The sequence below is a fragment of the Elephantulus edwardii genome, unplaced genomic scaffold, assembly GCF_000299155.1.
Source record: "Elephantulus edwardii isolate Elephantulus edwardi_28Jun2011 unplaced genomic scaffold, EleEdw1.0 scaffold00102, whole genome shotgun sequence".
Lineage (NCBI taxonomy): Eukaryota > Metazoa > Chordata > Mammalia > Macroscelidea > Macroscelididae > Elephantulus > Elephantulus edwardii.
The window spans coordinates 472,445-486,706 of NW_006399852.1; the positions used below are offsets into that span (position 1 = coordinate 472,445).

The 14,262-nt window shown below is 42.6% G+C and overlaps 1 pseudogene; it reads right to left on the bottom strand.

The window, feature by feature from the left end:
- Positions 1-13,028: 13,028 nt before the first annotated feature.
- On the bottom strand, positions 13,029-13,601 carry LOC102873807 (annotated as a pseudogene).
- Positions 13,602-14,262: the final 661 nt, after the last annotated feature.

A 14,262-nucleotide genomic window follows, 5' to 3' on the forward strand; every position in this document is an offset into this window, starting at 1 on the left:
CAAAACTGCATTTTATATTATTAATTACTCCGTTGATGGACAGTTTAGTTTTCATTTCTGGCTATTTTGAGTAATACGGCAGTGAACATTGGTGTCCATGTGGATGAGTCACTGTTTCAGATCATTTGGGTAGACATTTAGCAGTGGAATTGGGGAGGTATATGAAATGGGAATTCTAAGGAGCTCTGATTACCCTTCAGCAGATTTTTCAGAGGCAGTAAATCACATGGGAGGAGATTGCCCAGACTTTTCCCGCAGAGCAGCTTGTGGATGCAAACTGTGTGCCTTTGGGATTGTAGTGCAGGTTCTTAACAGTAGACCATCAGAGCTCCCTAAAGTGTTACTACTAGTCAACATAGGGGCCCATGACAGCTTGCCAACTATATCTTTTGGAGAAACCACCAAACTTCCACAGCAAATGCACCATTTTATATTCCCACCAGCAGTGGAGCAGGGTTTTAGTTTCTCCACTTCCTTGTCAAAATTTGTGATAGGTTTTTGTTTGTTTAATTTTTTTCAAATATATAATTGTTGTTGTTGTTGTTATGTGCCGTTGAGTCGTTTGCGACTCATAGCGACCCCATGTACAACAGCCCTAAACCATGCTCTAACCTGTGCCAAACTCACTGCCTCTGACACACCCATGCCGATTACCCCAGTCACTGAAGCAATCCACCTCATAGAGGGTCTTCCCCTCCTGCGCTGTCCCTCTGCGCTACCCAGCATGATGTCCCTCTCTAAAGACCTGTCTCTCCTTACAACATGTCCAAAGTATGTCAGACGAAGCCCCAGAATCCTTGCCTCCAAGGAGCAGCCTGGTTTAATCCTCTCTAGGATGAATCTGTTTGTTTTCTTGGCAGTCCATGGTACATTCAATACTCTTCTCCAGCACCACAGCTCAAAGGCATCAATTCTCCTTCTATCCTCCCTAGTCATTGTCCAACTCTCTGATGCATAACAAGTGATTGCAAAAACCATGGCCTGTATCAAGCGCACCTTAGTCTCCAGAGAGACACTGTTGCTCTTCAGTATTTTGGAGAGGTCCCTAACCACAGACTTTCCCATAGCAATAAGTTTTTTGGTTTCCTGGCTACTGGTGCCAAGAGTGTTGACCGTGGAGCCGAGCAAACTGAAGCTGTGAACAATCTAAATCTCTTCACCATCCATCCTGATGCTACCGATTGGTCCAGTGGTGAGAATTTTTGTCTTCTTGACATTGAGCCTTAGTCCATATTGAAGGCTGCAGTCCTTGACCCTCTGCAGTAGGTGCATGAGGTCCTCCTCAGTTTCAGCGAGCAAGGTTGTGTCATCTGCATAACGCAGATTGTTGATAGATCGTCCACCAATCCTAACACCACGCCTCTCCTCACAGAGCCCCGCCTCTCGGATAATCTGCTCTGCATACAGGTTGAAAAGGTATGGAGACACAGGTATGGACACATCCCTGATGTACACCCTTCCCAATTTTGAACCATGCAGTGTTGCCCTGTTGTTATGACGACTGCCTCTTGGTCCAAGTATAGGTTTCGCATTAGCACGATTAAATGTTCTGGGATTCCCATTCTTCTCAGAGTCAGCCACAGTTTGTTATGATCCACACAGTCAAATGCCTTTGCATAATCAATGAAACACAGATAGACATTCTTCTGGTATTCTCTGCTTTCAGCTAAGATCCATCTAACATCAGCTATAATTATCCCTAGTACCACGACCCCTTCTAAACCTAGCCTGGACTTCTGGCAGTTCTCTGCTGATGTACTGTTCCAGTCGTTCTAATAAGCTGTGCTGCAATTTTGAAGGCATGCAGTTTAAGGTTACCAGCTGCTCCATGGGAGAAGGATAGGCAATCTCCCATGTGATTAACTGCCTCTGAAAATTGGCCAGAGGGTCAGCTATGGGTCCGTTTTGACTCCATGGTACTAAGCAACATTAGCTGTTCTAGTGGATATGCAGTGTTATCATTGTAGTTTTGTTTTACATTCCCTTTTTAACAAATGTTAAGTATCATCTTGTGCTTTATGGGTGATGTGTGTATCTTCTTTAGAGAAATAGTTATTCAAATCTTTTGTCCCTCTTTAAAATTGGGTTGTTAGCCGTCTTGTTGATTTGTAGAAGTTCTCTGTATATTCTGTATATTAAACTTCTCTTTTAAAAAATTATAATACTATGTTTTCATTGAAGGCTTACACAGCAGTTAGATGTGCATTCAGCAATTTCTTCAGAAGCTTTTTAGTGACATGGTGTATATGAAACCCTTATCAGATATAGTTAACTTGGTTACCAGTTCCTGCAATAACAGAAATCCTAACTAAATTACTTTGAAGAGCAGAAATTTCTTTTGTCATAATTATGGAGGCTAAAAGTCCAAATCAGCTTCTCAGACATGATGATCCCTTCCTTGTCCAGAGCTCTGGGTGTTCCTGGAACCCCTGCGCTTGTAGGTGACCCTCACATAGCATCTTTCTGTCTCTTGCATATGTCTGTCTATTCTGATCTTTTTATAACTCACAAGTGATTCAGTGTAAAATCTCATCCTATACTGGCATGACCCCAGGAACAATAACAAGAAAAGGTATTATTTCCAGACAAGGTCATATTTACAGCGGTCAGGATTTCAACAGAATTTTGGGAGAACACAACTCAATCCATAACATGGCACCCTTTGGCCTCCCAGAATTCATGTTCTAATACACAGAAACATATTCTGTCGCACTGTCCCTTAAGTCTTAAAGAAGGCTTCCAGCTGGTTCTGCCCAGGTCAGTCATAGCCAATGACATCAAACTATATATTTGAAATTGTGTATCAGAGGAATAATCTGAATGGGGAAAACTAATGCAGATGCCCTGCTAGGAACGTAATCTCTCTTTCAGAAAGCAGGTATTGTGTGTGCCCTCATAGTAAATAAATATCTTGACCTACAAAGTTAGAAGCATTCCTGCCCTGCTCGCCTGTATCACGTTTTGTCAGAAGCCTTTGGAAAAGGCTCACCACATCACTTCTCAACCTCTCATTCTAGGACTTCAGCTTAGTTTTCAGTTGGATTTGCTTCCCCACCCCATTTTCTTTTTCCATTACACCCACATTTTGCAAAGTCATATCTTTACTGATCTCATTTAGTTTGCCATGGCTGAACTGGTTTTTATCCTTGACCTTAACCCTTTCAGCCATCCTTCTCTCATTCCTGATATTACAGGAAAACTTTCAGTCTTCTCCTACTCAGCATGATATGGTTTTCCCCCAAATGCCTTTTATCATGTGAAGGAATTTCCTTTCTTAGATTTTTGTTTTGTTGTAAATCATGAAAGGATATTAGGTTTGGTAGATGACATTTCTGCAATAATTGAAATGAACATTTGCTCTTTATCCGTGTAATACTGACATTGATTTTGTACAGAATATGGAGAAGCAATAAATGTAATTATAGAGACTAAGGTGCACCTGATCCAGGCCATGGTGTTTACAGTTACTTGCTGTGCATCAGAGAGCTGGACAATGACTAAGGATGGCAGAAGAATTGATGACTTTGAGTTGTGGTGCTGCAGAAGAATCTTTACCATACCATGGACCGCCACAAAAACAAATAGGTCTGTGTTAGAGAGGGTGAAACCAAGTTTCTCCTTGGAGGGTAAGATTTTGAAGCTCCATCTCACATACTTTTTGCATGTACATTCCCAGGAGGGACCCGTGCTTGGAGAAGGACATCATGCTTGGAAGGGTAGAGGGACTGCACAGGAGAGGACGACCCCAGATGAGATGATAAAGTAACTGGGGCTACAGGGGTGGGTGTGTCAGAGTCAGTGAGACTGGCTTAGGACAGGGCAGGCTTCAGTTGTACGTAGGGTCACTATGAGTCACAAGTGACTCGACGGCACATGGTAACAACAAACACTGCTTTTGAAATACATTTTCACTTGTTTCAGTATGCTAAAGGGAACTCTAGTGGCATAGTCTATACAAGACCACACCTCTCCGGTGCTGAGAACCCACCAGCTGTTCCTCAGGAGGCGACTCCTGATTCACAGCTTCAGAAATTCAGTGGAAAAGAAAAAAAAAAAACACAAATACTGAAAATCACATAAAACAAATATAAAGCTTAAATAAATTCCACTTTGACGCTTGGAAAAAAAAAAAGAAATTCAGTGGAGGTTGCTGTGAGTTGACATCATCTCAAGGACAGTGAGTGGGTTTGAGGTAGAATTTAGTATTACAGGCTTTGTTGTTTGTTTTTCCCTTTTATGATTTCAAAGATGTCGCTCCACTATCTTCTGTGTTGTGTCAATTCCAATGAAACATCTGTCATTCTTTTCGTTGTTCCTATGTGTTTTTTCTACTCTGGCTTTCTCCTACTATTTTTTTCTTTATTTTATTTTATTATTTTGTGTGTGTACCGTCAAATTGGATCTGACTGGGACAGGAGGAGATTGTCCCTCCTTCTCTAGCAGGGCATCTGGTAGATTTGAACCGCATACCTCTGGGATTGCATTTCTTGCCACTAGGCCACCAGAGCTCCCTTCCCCTACTATTTAAATGTATTTCTGTCACTGGTGTGAAGCAATTTAATAAAGCTGTAGATCCACCTCAGTAGAAGCATGCAAGAAATCATAAACTTTGTTGCATCAGGGAAATGTACTGTGATGGATTTATTTGTGGTAAAGAGGAAGGCTGTCAATTTAAAGACAAAGGTGCACCTGTTACCATGGTATTTTCAGTTTACTTGCTATGCATCCTGAAAGTTGGGCAAAAAGGATGGCAGAAGATGATTCAATGCGTTTAAGTTGTGGTGTTGGGAATAGAGAACAGACATCCTATGTGGTCAGAGGAAGTGCAACCTGAGTGCTCCTTAGAGCCCAAGGTTATGAAACTTGACCTCACATACTTGGGTATGTTACCAGGAAGGACCGGCCAGTCCTTGGAAAAAGACATGCTGGGGAACGCTTCAGCGAAAGGGAAACAGACCATCAACAAGACGGATGGACACAATGACTACTATCATGGGCATGTCAGAGGTTGTGAAGATGGTGATAGCTAGGGCAAGGTTCCAGTTCACAGGGTCACTGTGAGTCATGGTCAGCTTGATGGCAGCCAGAAACCACAGTGAAATGTATTGGTGTAGTTTTCTTCATATTGCTTGTGTTGGTGATTCATTGAGATTCTACGAGTGAGAGGATTATGGTTTTCATTACACGGATAACGCTGTCAAGCATGACTTGGCCCATTACTTGCTTTGGCCTTTAACATGTGAGCAGAACTGGTGTGTATGTATCATCATGTTCAGGCAGAGTAAAGGAAATGGTTCTCATTTTCTCTCTTGCTTACTTGCGAAGGTTCCAGTTCCTACATTCACCCTGCTGTGAGTGCATAGATTGAATGTGCACAGGGGTGGGATAGTGCCCCTAACATTTCCTGTCCACTCAGAATCTCAGAATATGACTCTTGGGGAATAAGATCTTTGCAGATGTAATCGGTTAGGATGAGGCCATACCGGATTAGAGTGGGACCTGAACCCTATGACTGGTATCTTTCTAAGATGAAATGTACAGACATGCACAGATGGGATGCCAGCCATGTAAATACTGGAGGTAGACACTGGAGTGATGGAACTACATACAGGCAAGGAATGTCAGTGATTACCAGCGAGCACCAGAAGCAAAAAGGGGCAAGGAGAAAGACTTCAGAAGGAGCCCTGATGACATACATAATGCAAATCAGGTTGTTGAGTTCAAATCCCTCAGCCACTCACAGGAGAAAGATGGACATTCAGATCTGATGGAAGACTGCTATGAGTTGGAACAGCACAACAAAAGTAGGTTAAAAGGATTTTAGGAGAACATAGCCTACTGCCAACTTGGTACAAACATGGAGCCTCCAGAACTACGGCAGAATACATTTCTGTTGTTTTAAGCAACCAGGATTGTGACACTTTGTTAGGTCAGCCTTAGCAAACTAGCAAATGGACTTCAGTGAAAGGAAAAATTAATAATGCCTTTGAGCTGTGGTGTTGGAGAAGAGTACTGGATATTCCATGGATGGCCAAAAGAACAAATAGGTCTTGGAGAAGGTGCAGGCGAGTGCTTCCTGGAGGCAAGATTGACAAAACTTCATCTCCCATAGTTTGGACATGTTGTTAAGAGGGGCTATTCCTTGGAAAGGGACATCATATTTGGAAAATTGGAGGGTCTACAAAGGGGAGGAGGATCCCCAATGAGATGGATTGGCACAGTGACTACAGCAGTGCACTCAGGTTGTGTCAGAGATGCTGAGGATGGTACAGGTTAGGACAGGGTTCAGATCTGCTGTTCACCGAGTCGCTCTGAGACATACTCGACTCAATGGCACCTAGCAACAGACTGATTATTCACAGAGTTGCTGCGCTGCAGTTTACTGGACAGTAACTATAACAACAACAGTATAGTACAGGGAGCTCTGGTGGCCTAGTGGGTAAGAAGTTACACTCCTAACCCAAAGGCAAGATAGTTCAAATCCTCCAGCTGCTCTTAGGAAGAAAGATGGGCAGTCTCGTTCTCTGCAATTTACAGCCTCTGAAAACCGAATGGAAGGTCAGCTATGACTTAGTTCTGACTCCAAGGAAATGACTGGCTTTTTTATAAAAACAGCAACAACAACACTGGCTTTTGACAGCACAGTTCAGTCTTTTTTAAGCTAAAGAAAATCTGAAAAAAAAAAAAAAAGCTAAAGAAAATCTGGAGGATTGTTCTAATGAGAAACCTATACTTGGACCAGGAGGCATTCGTCAGAACAGAGCAAGGGAACACTGCATGGTTCAAAATTGGGAAGGGCATATGCCAGAGATGCATCCTATCTCCATACCTTTTCAACCTGTATGCAGAACAGATTATCCGGGAGGCTGGGCTCTATGAGGAGGAATGTGGGGTCAAGATTGGTGGATGATCTATCAAAAGTCTGCGTTATACAGATAACACATCCTGCTTGCTGAAACTGAGGAGGACCTGAAGCACCTGCTGCAGAGGGTCAAGGACTGTAGCCTCCAATATGGATTGAGGCTCAATGTCAAGAAAACAAAGATTTTCACCACTGGACCAATTGGCAGCATCAGGATGGATGGTGAAGAGATTGAGATTGTTCACAGCTTTAGTTTGCTTGGCTCCACAGTCAACCCTCTTGGCACCAGTAGCCAGGAAATGAAACAGCACATTGCCATGGGAAAGTCTGCTGTTAGGGACCTCTCCAAAGTACTGAAGAGCAATGGTGTCTCTCTGGAGACTAAGGTGCCTCTGATACAGGCCATGGATTTTGCAATCACTTGTTATGCATCAGAGTTGGACAATGACTAGGGAGGATAGAAGGAAAATTGATGCCTTTGAGCTGTGGTGCTGGAGAAGAGTATTGAGAGTACCATGGACTGCTAGGAAAACAAACAGATTTGTCCTGGAAAGGGTTAAACCGGGTGGCTCCTTGGAGGCAAGGATTCTGAGGCTCCGTCTAACATACTTCGGACATGTGAGGAGAGACCGGTCCTTGGAGAAGGACATCATGCTTGGGAGGGTGGGACAGCGCAGGAGGGGAAGGCCCTCTATGAAGTGGACTGATTCAGTGACTGGGATAATCGGGATGGGAGTGTCAAGAGACAGTGTGATTGGCACAGGACAGAGCAGAGTTTAGGGCTGTTCACAGGGTCACTATGAGTCGCAAGCGACTTGACGGCACATAACAACAACAACAGTAGTTAGTGACTGCAAACCGTTTGGAGACAAAATTAGATTTAGGTATAACTCGTAAGATAAAATGCACTCCTTTATAGTTTGATAAATTTTCTAAGTGTATGCACCTATGTAACCACTACCCCATCAAAGATAAACATTTTCATCACTTATAAATTTTTCCTCATGCCTTCCCACTTCCTCAATCCAGTCCCAGACTGTTCGATTACTTTTCCCTGTAAAGACTATCAAGGCATTTCAGACTGCAGAAGGGGCAAGGACAGCTGAGTGTGACCTCTACTACACAAAAAGGAACTGACACCATCAATAACATGCCAAATACAAAACCAATTCCTACAAGGTTAGACATGGTCCCCCACACCCTTGCACCTTGAGTGATTTGGTCAGCATGAGATTGTCTAAGTATGAAGAAATGCATACTTTTCCAGATTTTAAACCATGCAGTGTTTCCTTGTCCTGTTTGGACAACTGCATCTTAGCCTATTTATAGGTTTTGCGTGAGCACATTTGTTGTTGTTGTTGTTATGTGCCGTCGAGTCGTTTCCGACTCATAGCGACCCTATGCACAACAGCCCTAAACCCTGCTGTTCTGAAATTCCCATTCATAATTTAGCTACACAAATGCCTTTATGTAGTAAAAACAAAGAAACATTATTTTCAGCCAAGATTGGTATCACCAGTGATCTCTCTCCTTTGACAATCTCTTGTGAATCCAGCTTGAATTTCTGGCAGTTCCTTGTTCATGTACTATTTCAGCCTTTTTCTATAATTTTCCGCAAGATTTTACTTCCATATGATGTTAATGAGATTGTTGGATCACCTTTTTTGGGGAGCAAATACACGGATCTCTTCCAGAAAGTTGACCAGGTAGCCATCTTCCAAATTTTGTTGCATAGGCTGGTGAGTAGGTCCAGGGCTGCATGTTTGTTGAAATACGTCAACTGATACTCTGTAATTTTACTACAAGAAAAACCTATCTTGTCCTTTCTTGTCATCATCCTAGGATCACTCAGTAATATAAGAGCATTTATTTTTACTGGTCACATTTCTTTGGTTGGTTGTCTAATGGCCATAACTCTTGTACAGTTGTGTCTTCCCCCACCCCCTTCACTGATATGCTAATCCCAGACACACTGCTGTGGAGCCTATTCAAGCTTATATTGACTTCATCAGTGTAAGGCTGTCAATCTAAACAGCACAGTATTCTTCCACAAAGCAGGTGCAACACATAACCAACTCTGACAGCGTTAGTAGTGTAAGGGATCCTTAAGCTAATGATTATGCCAATCATCCCTTATTTTATATAGCCTTTCCTTCCACCTAACTTAGGATGTATTGTGTTTATTATTTAATTACAAATTTTCCTTCCCCTTTATCACTGGTAACTTCAGAGAATAACTATCAAGAATCATACTTCTGTCTTTTACCCTTTTTTCATACTAGTTGTGTGCTGTCAAGTTGGAATCAACTCATAGCTGTCCTTCCAGTGGGTTTTCAGAGGCAGTAAATCATATGGGAGAAGACTTCTTTTCTCACAGAGGAACTGTTAGATTTGAACTGTGTGCCTTTGGGATTGCAGTGCAGTTTCTTACCCCTAAGGACACATTCAAAATTTGACCCTTCATGTCTGACTTACTTCATTCAGGCTAATGTCCTCCAGGCTCATTGATAATGTTTCCCAAATTCTTATTATTTAACATTGCACCGTATTTCCACTGTATGTATGTGCCATAGTTCATTTGTCCAGTTATCTATCGATGCTACTTAGATTGTTTCCATCTGTTTACTATTGTCAGTTTTGCAGTGAATATGGTGGTGCGTGTAAGTGTGTTCCAGATTACAGTTTTGGGGAATTTAGCCTGTGATGAGGGAGCTCTGATAGTCTAGTGGTAAAGGAATGGTGCTGCCAACTCAAAGGTCAAATGGTTTGGATCCACCAGCTTCTCCACAGTAGAAAGATGGGCACTCTCCTCCCATGCAGTTTACTGCCTCTGAAAACCTACTTGCAGGTTAGCTATGGGCTAGCTCCAATCTGACAGTACACAACAACAACAAATCTATAGTCATGTGTTTGCTGGATCAGATTGCCTGCTTTTTAAGGAGGTGCCATATAGTTTCCCACAGTGGATGCACCATCATATATTTCCACCAGCAGCTTACATAGCTGGACATTTTTTTAGATGTACAATTCACTGACATTAATTACAGTTTGGGAGATCTATTGGTGTAGACCTCAGGGAGTTGTGTTGCTAGTGGCTCTGTGGGGAAAAGATGGGCAATCTCCATTCATTCATTTTCCAGTCTCTAAGAACCTGTTGAGAGTGAGGGGCGTTATCCATGAGGCTGTTCAGACTTGATGGCAGTGAATTTGACGTTTTAAACTTTTTTCATTGTCGCACATTTTCATCTCCCTTCCCCCTCCCTCCAACTCACCTAACAATGCACCCCTTGTTGCAGATTATCATACATATAATGCCTAATCATATATTCCTTTTGGACAGTTCTTCCATCGGTTCTAATGCAGTGTTCATTATTTATGCACTCTTTCCCCATTCTCTCCTCAACCCCCCATGTCTGTCCTGTCATGTAAGTGGTGTTACACAGTATTTGTCCTTTTATGACTGAGATATTTCACTCAGCGTAATGTTTTCCAGGCTTACCCATGTTGTGTAATGTTTTACGAGTTCATTGTTTTTCAGTGCTGCATAATCCATTGTGTGAATGGACCAAAGCTTTTCTATCCTTTCACTTGCTGATGGGCACTTGGGCTGCTACCATCTCTTTGCTATTGTGAATAACGTACAGTAAACATGGGTATGCATACATCTGTTTGAGTTATGGCTTGTTTCTTTAGGGTATATTTCCAGTAGAGGAACTGCTGGGTTAAATGATAATTTCTAGTTCCAACTTTTTGAGAAAGTGCCAGACTGCCTTCCATAGTAGCTATACAATTTTACATTCCCACCAGCAGTGTGTAAGCGTTCAATCCTCCATAACCTTACAGCATTTGTTGTTTGCTGCCCTGTTGAACTTTGCTTTTGCTGCCAGGGTGAGATGGTATCTCATAGTAGCTTTGATTTGCATCTCTATGACAGGTAGGGATTTTGAACTTTTCATGTTTGTTTACCATCTAAATGTCTTATTTGGTAAAGTGTCTCTCATGTCCTGTGCCCATTTTGTGGTTAGGTTACATTTTTCTTGTTGAGGTGCTGGTATATTCTGTAAGTTTTAGATGTAAGTCCCTTACAGGTATGTCATTGTCAAATATTTTTCCCCCCAGTCTGTGGGTATCCTTCTTATCTTGTTGAAGTTTTTTGGTGTGCATAAGGATTTGATTCTTAGAAGGTCCTATTTATCTATTTTATTCTCTCCTGACTGTAGGTTTCTAAAATTTCTTATTTTGGTTTGCATGGGAAAATTGTATACATTGTGTTATGTTTATATATATTGTTTCACACATCCCTCTTCACATTGTTTCATTGATCATTCCCATACATTCATCACCACTGATCTATGCTCACCATTATTGTGACTTTTCAGATTCTCAGTATCTTTTCTAATTCCTTTACCTCCTCCCTCTGCCCACCAAACTCTATGGCTTTGTGATTTCCACCCTCCTTCCTCCCCTTCCCCCTTTGGACTTTGTACACATCTTACTAGTAATCCTTCTGTTTTTACAATAATGGTTTATGCAGCATTTGTCCTTATGACACCAAGTTCACGTAACATGATCTCTAGCCTCTCATGTTGCATATCACTGAGGATGTGGAAAGACTGGAACTCTCATACACTGTTGGTGGGACTGTAAAATGATACAACCACTCTGGAAGGCAGTGTGGTGTTTCCTCAAAAATTTGAACACAGAAATTCCATATGACTCAGCTGTTCCTCTGCTAGGAATATACCCGGAGAAAATGAGAACTGTGGCACAAATGGAGATTTGTACACCAATGTTCACAGCAACATTATTCACAATAGGAGTAAAATGGAAAAAAGCCCAAATGTCCACCAACAAACGAATGGATGGAGAAATTCTAGTGCATTCACACGATAGAATACCAGAGTCTATTTATGCTCCTTTTGTCTATTTATTTGTCCAAAGCATCAAACTACTATGGTGGGCCCAGAAACAGCTTCCCCGCTGAGCCCTAAAGCTCAGCCTCTAACAGACTATCCAAACTCCTCGCAGGTCAAATCACAAATTAAACAATGTGTTTATAAAGCTCTCATCCCTCAATATAACTGGAATGGAATGAAGAGTATGAGAGAAGTTGGAAAGCCCAACTCTCATAAGCTCATCGCCTGACCAAGGTCTTAGAATTTGAGGGAATCCAGGACCAGAGCCTGGGATATAGAAAGGGCGTGTTTCTTGGAAGCTTCAAGTTCTTGGCAGGGAACACCAAAATTAGAAGTATGCCTCACTTCATGTCCATTATCCATTCTGTGAGATATGTGAGCAATTTGGATAGTGTGTGAAAACCCTATCTGAATCCACTTTTGGCTATTGCTGCTGCTGCTGGCAGAGGCTGAAGGGACTGGGTGGCAGGAATGGAACAAATGGAAACCAACCATTCTCGGCTCCGCCTGCTAGTCTGCCCTTTGAGCAGCCCTAGTCCTACAGCAATCCTAACCACCTACCTGGCCTACAGCCAGTGCCTCAGAGTCCATGTCGAGAGCCAGGTTTTCTGCCTCGTGTGCCTGTATCCTACTCATGCTCCTATGCTGTAAGATGAGCTACTTTTCCACTTAAAAAACCTTAGGTGACCCTCAGATGTCTGTGCAGACATTGCCCAAGTTGACGTTAAGTGACACATACCTAAAACATTCATCTATATTCATCTCATCAAGTACTGGTTCTCCTGCTGGTCTTTTCTCTTCATATATCTACCTCCTCAGTCAACCACGGTCTAGCTAATACGCTATCCACACTCACTCATCTTTCATACTGACTGCACCCAACAGGTGCTGACAGTGGTAAGAAAATTGGCCTCATCACCAGGGTGGCAAATAAAAATTGGCTGTGGGGAGGGGGAGGCAGAGTGGACTTGTTCCTACCACCTCAGCAAAAAAGGATTTTTCTTCCTATGAAGGGAGCTGGGTAATGTGATGGGGAAAAGGGTAGGGTGAAATAACCAGTCAAGAGGGCCACAATCCTTTTATTTTTTAAGAGAATATATTTCGGTTTTTTTAATTGGTTTGCATTTTGGATACAGTAATTTATGTTTCATTCATGTATCCCGGTCCTCTCTCTCAAAAAAAAAATAAAAATAAAAAACCAGCTTTCAGAACAACAAGCAAACAAGAGTCTAATCCATTTCCATCCTTAATCATTTCTTTCTCTGGACAATGGTCCAGCCATCACCTATGCATTCTTCCTTACTGGTGTGGAAATCTGAGTCAGAGGGCTTAGGCTGCGGGCCGACCCCGTCTACAGCTGCTGCATGATTCACAGCTGTGACCTCCATATCCTCTGTGCTGTCTGCATCATCCTCATCCCCATCAGTCGTTCTGGCTGTCGTAAATGCAGTGGCTGTGACCTTTTTCTTTCTTTGGGTGATTCGGGCAGTCATCTCCCTCAGAGAGGCACTGTCACTCCTTTGCAAGTGGTGAAACATGGTCTGCAGCTGCTGACTCACCTGGGGCAGACTCCCATCTTCCACAATTGTATCAAACTCAGTAGACATGAGCTCTGCAAGGAAATCTTCCACTTCATCTAGCTCCAGGTCAGCGTTGTGAATGAAATACTCCTGCACCGCAACCCCCAGCCACTCTGCCTTCTCTTGGCTGTGCACGCCCCCGAAGCCATTGTCCACGGCGATCTGTAGGGCTGGCCAGGCTTCCAGCACTGCGTGGACACCAGCTCCAAAGAGAGCCTGCACCTCTTCACTAGCACCTGCCATCGTTCTTCGCAAACCACCGAATTCAGGTTTTGTTGCTGTTGTGGAATTACAGTCAAGCTTGCAGAACCTGAACCTGTGTAAGGCGAAAACTAGTGAGACTCAGAAAAACATTGTAGTCTCCTTGAGTTCAGCTCTCAGAGGCTTCAAATGTATGCTCATTCTGTTTTAACTCTGTATACTGTCTGGTAAACAGTCGCTAAATAATTATTTACGGGATGATTCCCCCCCCCCCTTAATTACGTTATAGAAATCCATCTTAAATTACTAGCTTACTTAATGTTAGGGATTTAATTGCTGTATACTGCTGTTCCATATGATCAAGAAACAATGGTAATGAAGGAAGAAATTCAAGATGCACTGAATATGATGGCAAAAAACAAGGCCCCAGAAATGACTGGACACAAATTGACATGTTTCAACTATAGATGCAGCCCTACACATGCTAACCAGCCTACGCCAGGAAATTTAGAGGACAGCTGCCTAGCCAACTGACTGAAAGAGATCTGTATTTGTTCCCTCCCAAGAAAGGTGATACAACACAACAGAATGTGGAAATCCCCAAATGTTGTTGTTGTTATGTGCCATCGAGTCGTTTCCGACTCATAGCGACCCTATGCACAACAGCTCTAAACCCTGCTCTATCCTGCGCCAACCGCACCGC